Genomic DNA, 8148 nt, shown 5'->3' on the forward strand with positions numbered 1-8148 from the left:
GCAGGAAACTTTCCATGTTAGAGTGGATATTGCAAGGTTTTGGACACCAAACAAAAACCCATCCATTTTCCCATCCCTGTTCATCTCTATGCCCTCACAGCCTGAGGTCCAGAGAGTGAAAACTGCCCCATCCCCGCTGCTGGGACAAACACCACAAACTTCTTCGGTGCTTCTCCAGAGAGCTGAAGCTGGATCTGCCCCGGGATCTTTCTGTGCAACAGCTCTGTGCCTCAGTTTCCCTTTCTGTAGCTGGGTCAAGCACATTGCTCAGGGCTCACGAAGCTAGAACAACCCTTGGCTACCAAAAAGGTGCTGAACAGGCAGGGCACGAGCATCTCGAACCAGACCCGACTCCGGACCCCCTGCAGCAGACACTCCAGCGTCGAATGAGCTCCGAGAGACCCCCCAGGTCCCCCCCAGCCCTCCCGCACTCCCGGGGCCGGGCGTACCGCTGCCGGTGGGATCAGGGCTGGGGGCGGGCAGCCGGGACCAAAGGGCTGCGTTCTTCGGTACAAGCATACCCCCTGCCGACGAGCTGGGAAAGCACAGCTCTCCGGACACCCCTTCCAAAATAATAATAATTAAAAATAATAATAAAAAACGAAAACGGTGACCGGAGCAAAGCGGGGGCCGGTGGCTGCGGAGGGGCCGGGCGGAGGCATAGGGCTGAAGGCACGACGCTGAGGCATCCCGGGTGGGATTTTGTCTCTGCTTGGGGCCGGTTTGCACTTTCTCCTTCGCTGTTGGCTTTTTTTTTTTTTTTAATATATATTCTTTCTCTCCCCCCCCGCCTTCACCCACACCCCTTTCTCGCCGAGGGGGGGGCTCAGCCGGCAGCGCTGCCCCGGCCCAACCAATCAGGGCCCGGTGGGGTTGGGGGAAATCGGGCCGTGGGCTTTAAAAGCGGAGCCCTTTGTGCACCACAGCCCGGCGGCAGCGGCGGGGCCGGGGCGCGTCCGTCCCCGCAGCCGGGGGGCAGCGGCCGGGGCGGCTGCGAGGGACCCCGGCTGTCTCCGGGCAGGTATTTCTCTTCCTCTTCTCCCGCACCCGAATAAACACGCGGCAGCTCGGCTCGCCCTGCTTGCTGTTATGCCGGGTCTGTTGCTTTCTGTTTAAATTATTATTTGGGCTTTTTTTTTTTCTTTTAACCGCCTTGTTTCCTTCCTCCTTTGCACCTGGTGGTTTGTTATGGCAGGGGCTGCTGGGTTGGTTGGGGGTGTTGTGTTGAGCGTGTTGTGCTGGAGGTGCTGCCTGCTGGTGGAAGTGCCCGGATTTATTGGGAATGGGGCACGGCTTCCCTTGTTGGTGTAGGGTCGCTAGGGGGCTCAGCGCTGCGTAGGGCTGATGAGAGCCTCCAGGCTTTGCTCCCATTGGCTGGACTGGGGGGGGCACTGGTGGGGCGTGCCCTGGTACAAGGCAGGAGCTGGGGGGCTGCCTCAGTTTCCCCACTTGGAAGTAAGCAGCCCTGCAGCTCCCACCCCTCTCAGTTCTGGGGTGACTTAAAGTTGACCAGGGTGTCCTTGCAGCTCCTGTTGCCTTGTCCCTGGGCACTGCCACGAGTGGCGGCTCTGGGCAGTGACCACAGTGCTGCTCAGTCCTCAGCCAGCCCCGTGGCATTGGGACCTGCTGTATTCTCCAACCCCCCCTCAGCCCCAGCGCTGCCTTCTAGCCAACGTGCTGCTCCAGTCCCTGAGCTGTGCCAAGGCCTTGAAAGCTGCAAAGCTGGACTAAACAACAACGGCTGGAGCCAACCAACCAACAGCACCATGGGCACTGGAGCCAGTCTGTGTTACACTTTTCCAGAGTTTGTCCCCAAATGGCACTATGGGGCAGGGCTGGAAGGGGACACGCTGGTGGCACTGGAGCTGGGAAAGGGATCAGCTTGTTGGTCACTCTTTCCAGCTGAGTTTGCTCTTTGCTCCCAAAGGCATGTCACCCACTCTGCCACCTGCATGACACAGCTCTGTGCCCTCACAGTCTTGTGAGAGCAGAGGACAGAATTGACATCTCGAAGGGCAGACCCTTGCAAGCAACATGTGCAGGAAGCCATTAGCATGAGCAGGAGCCAGGGCTGACACTGGGATCCTGCTGCACTGTGGGACACACAGTGTCCCTGGGGGAGTAGCTCAGCTGCTCCCCCTTTGCAAGGTCCATTACGCAAATTGAAAGGAGCCAGGAAACCAGCTGAGAAGCTGTGGGGGGGCCAAAGTGGGGCTCAATTTCCCCTCTTGCCTCTGAGTCACCGCAGCTTTCCTGGCCCTGAGACACCACTTTGGCTCCTGCCCAGAGCTGTTGCTCCTTCCAGTGCTGCTGTTGCTGCTATAGCCTGGACATATGGGTGTCCTAGGATGGGGCTGGGGTCACTGTGGTGGTGGTGGGACAGTGTCCATGAGTCCAAGAGCTTGGCTATAGTATGATCTCCTGACAGTCACCGTGATGGTGGCACTTTGCCCCTGCAGCCCCCGTGTCCTCCTTCCCCACTTGCCATCCCATGCTGGGAGCAGCACACGTTTAGAAACACAAACACAGTCAATCCTCTTCCTGCCTGTTGGCTTCCTCTGCTCGTGGCCTTGCTTTGCAGAGTGGCTTCCTAAGAAAACAAAACAAAGGTTGTGCTTTGCTTATATATATGCACAGACACATGCACATGCATGTGTAGCTGGCACTCTTCTAATAAACTTTGACCACATTTCCATCCCAGTGGATGGAGGGGCAGAAATCTGCAAACACACTCAGGTCAGCAGGGCTGGGCGAAGTGCAGCTGGGGGTGGGGTGGATTCTTTTTCCTGGGGGGTGCCCTGCAGCACAACCCCATATTAGACTGTGGAGAAGCCACACACAGGGTGCCCATCATGTTCTGCTTGAAGGATAAGCTTTGATCCATTCTGGAAATGGTGTTGCCCTCAGTCTTTTAAAAAAAAAAAAAAAGCAGATAAATATTTTAGATAAGCAAGACTTTGGAAAGAACCTTTGTAGCAGGAAACTTAGCAGCTGCCTGGAATTAGGGTAGTGGGGCATGGGGAAGGCAAGGCAGCCTCAGGGCTGTTACAAGGGGCTGGAATGCTCTGCTGTGCTGGGGGCTGAGCGCTACCCTGGCACCAAGCCCGGCTGTTATGGATCCAGCCTCACAGCGCGCAGTAGTGATACCAAGCTGCTGGAATGGCAGGTTGGCATTGCCCTGCAGTAGCACCCTCCTGGGGGTCCCAAATGCCCATTCTTGCTGTTGTCATTGCTGGGACCCCCCCAAGCCCAGAGCTGCCCTGAGTTTCCCATCCTGACCAGGAAATTGAGTATTCTGCTTTATGGAAAATACTGTGGGTACATGGGGCACATCCTTTGTACTGTCCCTATTACCCAGTGTTTCTCTAAGCATCCTGGTCTGCTGCGTGCAGGACTTTGGTTCTCGCAGTCTCTGGTCTTTGCAGTCACAGAGGGAAGCTTGAAAACGGACCTGAAAGCAAAAGGAAAAGTAGTTCCCCTGGGCTGTAGGATTTTGCAGATAGCAGTGGTAGTTGGGAACCTTGCTTGGTGTTTTTGGGTCCCTCCAGAACCAGAAGAACTCAATTCTCCATCCCCGGCTCTGATGTTTATTTATGCTTGAAAAACAAACTCACCCCTGTGCTGCTGGGCAGGAGCCCACAGGGGTGGGCGCCACGTGGGTCCCTATGGCCATCACCGCGTGCGTGCCGGGGGCATGGCTCCCTGCTCCGAGCCCTGCTGCGGGACGTGGGCTCAGAGCATCCCACCTGCACGGCATTGTGATGCCAAGCCCCTTCGCAGGGAGGGGATGGAGAAGGGAATGGAATATTAAATGCCTGTACAGTGCCCTGCTGCCCCAGACGGCAGGAGGGGACGCGCGGGGCAGTGGTGCAGGCCGCGGCTCTTTGTTTCCCCCCTGCACTGTGGTCCTCCATGATGTGGAGAGCGGGCGATGCCGGCGCTGCGAAATGGCGGCTGAGGGAGGCGGGGATCGGGGGGAGGAGGACGGAGGTGGGGAAGGCCGGGCGCCATGCGGCCTACCCGCGCGCTGCCACGCCGCCACGCACACAAAAGGCTGCAGGGAAAACACGGAGGGCAGCGGGACGCTGTGCGGAGCGGCCTCCATGGCACGGGGACACGAATGTCCCCACCGTGCTGCTATGAGGCGCCCGTGGGGTCACCCCACGGCCAATGGGGTCACTGCGGTCCTGCTGTGGCTGTTGGGGGACCGGAACGTCTCTCTGAGGTCGCACAGCTCGGTGGGGTGAAACCCCTCAGAGAGCCCCTGTGTGAGGGGTGGGTGGGGAATGGGGGTGGGGTGGTATTGTGGGGTGGGTGGGTGACTGGGGACATGGGGACAGATGGGTGGATGGACGGATGGTTTTTGCTCTGTTACCCCCAACTGCATTGTGAAAGCAATCCCGTCTCTTGTCTCCTTGCCCCCATCCCAGGCTCCACCCCATGCCCAGCAATGGGTTCTGGCCGTCTCTGCTGCTTCTGCTCCCTGCCCTGCTTTGTGTCCATCCTGCATTGCAATATAGCAGCCATGTGTCCCTCTGTGTTGCTGAGCACGCTGTGCCCATACATGTCCCGGGACAAAGCCGTGCTGGGAAAACTCAGCAAGTCAGGACACAAAGCTGCTTTGTGCCCCGCGCTGTGTCTTAAAGGCACAATGTCTCTTTCTGGGGTGGCCGGAAAAAGTGGAGCTGCAGGTCTCATGCCTCTGGAGACAGGCACAGCCGACAGGGATTGCCCACCTAGCAGCAAGGAGAGGACGCTAAAGGGGTCCCTTATGTTTTGGGAATGGGGCCCATCCTAGGGGAGAGGCTTGCCCAACCATGGAAACCCCAGTCCTCAAGCAGGTCTGGCCTCCCCAGCAAGTTGGGTTGGTTTCAAGGCGCTGCGGGGCCAGGCTTGCCCCAGTCCCCCTGCCTGGCCCCAATGTGGCTCAGCAAGGTCCACCGGGACCACTGCTGTCTCAAAGTGAAGACAGCAGTGCTGGGGTAAGGAGTGGAGGACAGCTGTGCTCCAGCTGTGATGAGGGGCTGGGCTGGTGGTGGGAGGGACTGGGATCATCGCCTAGGGCCCGCTGTTCTGTGCTGGGGGGGCCATGAGGGGGTGGAGGCTGACCCACACGCATGGGACAATGCTATTCCCTAAGCTCACAGTGCTGGGAGGGGGCACAGAGCAGAAATCCCTGCTCCCTCCACTCCTTGCTGTTAGCAGTGATGAGGTTGCTCAGGTCTCAGCCTAGTCACAATGAGTGGCGGGGGGGCGGGGGGGGTGGAAGTTCATGCCAGAGCTCCAAGCCCCCAGCCCACACACCTCAGAGCAAGGGCACCCCATTGTCCCCCACCCCACATTCCTCCACAGAGCGCAGGTTTGGGTCCCGTGGATACAGGGTACCCTCTGGTGGAACCTGCCTACAGCACACTGCAGCCCACCCGTGCTCTCCTGCGTGAGCCCCCCATGCATGTGCATGCTCCCGGCTGGGCACGTGTGTAAACACACCCCCTGTCCTTGCACACGCATTTTGCACACCCACTCACCCATGTGAGGATGGGGATCATGTCCTGTGCAGCACTGTGCAGGGCTTTGGCCACCAGCCCAGCTCACACAACCGGAGATGGAAAAAGCTAAATTTACAGGCGGCTGGGACAGAGAGAACGCAATCGGACGCGCACACAGGCAGACAGGCTCACAACTTTTATTTAAAAATTCCGTTTTTGAGATAATTTTCAGGGCTGTGAGCTGGGGCTGGGCACTAAGATAGGGAGAGGATTAAAAAACCCTGTGGTCAAAAAGTGTGGGCCACATCAGCTGCCATTGGGTGCTCCCCTCCTGGCTCACACCGAACCCAGCGGACACTGCAGGACTCAGAGCTGGCAAAAATGAAAACAGCAAAGCAGCCTGGGCCGGCATCCAGAGCTGCTCGGTGTTAATTAATCTGAGCTGCGACGCAATCCGCCCTCAGCCCTAGAACATCCCAACATAGGCACGGCTGCGGCTGCAGAGACCTTTGCTCAGTTTTAGGAAGGAGGCGGTACGGCCACTGTCCCATCACCCTTTCCCAGTGGCCATGCCAGTATGTGTGGCTCTGGCTATGGGGTTGCAGCTCTATTTGCCCCACGGTTCCCCCAAACGACCCCAAAACCCAGCAGGACCCCAGGACCCCACAAGACAACTGGGATCCCTGCTTGTCCCATGTCCTCGGATGAGGTGGGAAAAGAATACTCACTTTGGTGCAGCGGGGACTATGGCAGAGCCCCATAGCCTGGCCATCCCTATGCAGAGGACCCGGTGTCGGGGTGCGCTGCAGTTCTGCTGCCTCTCCCTTCCCCTGCCTGTTTATTTTTATCCCTGGCATGGGATGGGGACAGTGGGAGCTGTGCCAGAGCCGCAGCTGCTGGCAGGTTTGGGGGCGAGGGCTGGAAGCCGGGCACCACTCGGGGTCTGCTTTGGGACAGTGAGAGGTGTCCCCATGGCATGGGGCTGGGGACAGCAATGCCACCTAGCAGGGTTTGCTCCCGGAGTCCTGAGATGGGGAAAAGCGGAAGCAGTATCCTCCATGGGGGGCAATCCCAGAGTGGGGCTTGGCCGGGGGGTGCCAGGCACTGGTTTTAGGGCAGGGATGGGGCACGGGTACGGAGCTGGAGGTAGGGGCGGGGGCAGCCGGCATCGCCGTGACTCAGCCGGGGGTGGCAGCCGGGAGGTGTTTGTGTTTAGTTTCTAACGTTACCGTTTCCACAGCACCGGGAAGCGGCCCCGAGCCCCGGAGGCCGTGGGGGGGCCGGGCTGGGGCAGCTGGCCGGGGGGGGGTCACGGCGCTGCTCACGCCACAACAGCTAAAAATACCGCGGGCTATTGTCGCCGGTAACAAAGCGCCCGGCGTATTTTTAGCGTTATCTCCACCGCCCTCCGGGGAGCGCTCCGCCCGCAGAGCCGCCCCTGTGCCTCAGTTTCCCTCGTGCGCCCCGTCCCACCAACGCCATCTCACCCCCTACGTGGTCCCAGCACGACAGCTCTGCTCCAGCCCTGGCAGAGAACGGATGCAGTGAGTTGAACGGGTGTCACCGGGTCTGGAAGAGTGACAGCACAGGCTGGGGAGTGCCGTGTCCCGTGCTGTCCCCCTTTTTGTAGCCTTCGTCCCCAAGGCCCAGCACCCGGAGGCTGCAGCACGGCCTCGCTCAGTGGGATCTGGCATTGCTCCTCAGGCTGCAGCGAGTTGGCTTGGTCTCAGTGCAGCACCAGGGAGGGCCGTGCCAGCCCGCGCAGGCTCTGCCAGGAGCCGGGCTCAGCCCCAGCCCCGAAATGCCAAGGTAACACTGGATTTGTGCAGATTTCCCTGCTGGAATGGGAGGGATGGAGGGAGTTTTAACTTGCCTTTTCCCTGCTGGAGTGGTACGGCTCGGCCACACAGAGGAGCCAGTGGGAGTGGGTCACCCACAGCAGGGACAGGGCAGTGACCCCACTGCCACCCCTCCCCAAAAAGTCACCTCTGTGCTTGGTTTCGGGGGGGGCAGTGCTCCCCCATCCCCTGCTCCATGCCCCCTTGACACCCGGCCTTGCTCTCAGCTCAGGGTTGTAAGCCCGGGGCACAGCAACCCCTCCTGCACCGATGACTGCAGGGGGCTACCGCAAGAGGAAAAGGGATAAGGGGTGAAACTTACCCCGAAGGGACAGGGACCCCCCATTTCCCGCTGGCCGGGTCTGATGGGGACTGAGGGTGTGCCGGGGGAGTCATCTGCACCCCAGGAGGGGACAGCAGGGGACACCCAGCGGGGGACAGGAATTTAAGGGCAGGCAGAAAGGGATCCGATAAATCCCGACCTAAGCACAGATGTACAGGAGTGCTGGAGTGGGGGGGGGGGGTGCTGTCGGAGACGGTTCCCGTGGGAGAAAGGATGTGGGGGGGGCAGATTTAGCAGAGGAGGGGAGGAGCGGAGAGCCGCGGCGCCGGCTCCGGCGGTCCCGACACTGGGCGGCCCCGGCACGGCGGCGGCTCCGGTACCGCGGCGGCGCCGGTACCGCTGTGACTTCGGAGCAGTGCAGCGGCGGAGAAGGCAGCGGGAGCAGGCAGGCAAGCGGCAGTGGGAGTGCAGCCCCCTCCCAACCTCGGCACCCCCAGCCCACGCCACCGCCACGCAGCCGGATGGGTTTGCTGGGTGG

At 60.1% G+C, this 8148-nt stretch overlaps 1 long non-coding RNA gene across 2 annotated transcripts; it reads right to left on the minus strand.

The window, feature by feature from the left end:
- On the minus strand, nt 749–7127 carry LOC110398738. Of its 2 annotated transcripts, none has more exons than XR_002438584.1 (3): nt 3615–7127; nt 3355–3451; nt 749–2590 (listed from the first exon to the last, which is right to left on the minus strand). It is a non-coding gene; the product is annotated as an uncharacterized LOC110398738 (long non-coding RNA). The 2 variants fall into 2 exon arrangements; XR_002438585.1 differs by having other exon boundaries at nt 749–2908.

The sequence above is a fragment of the Numida meleagris genome, chromosome 4 (assembly GCF_002078875.1).
Source record: "Numida meleagris isolate 19003 breed g44 Domestic line chromosome 4, NumMel1.0, whole genome shotgun sequence".
NCBI lineage: Eukaryota > Metazoa > Chordata > Aves > Galliformes > Numididae > Numida > Numida meleagris.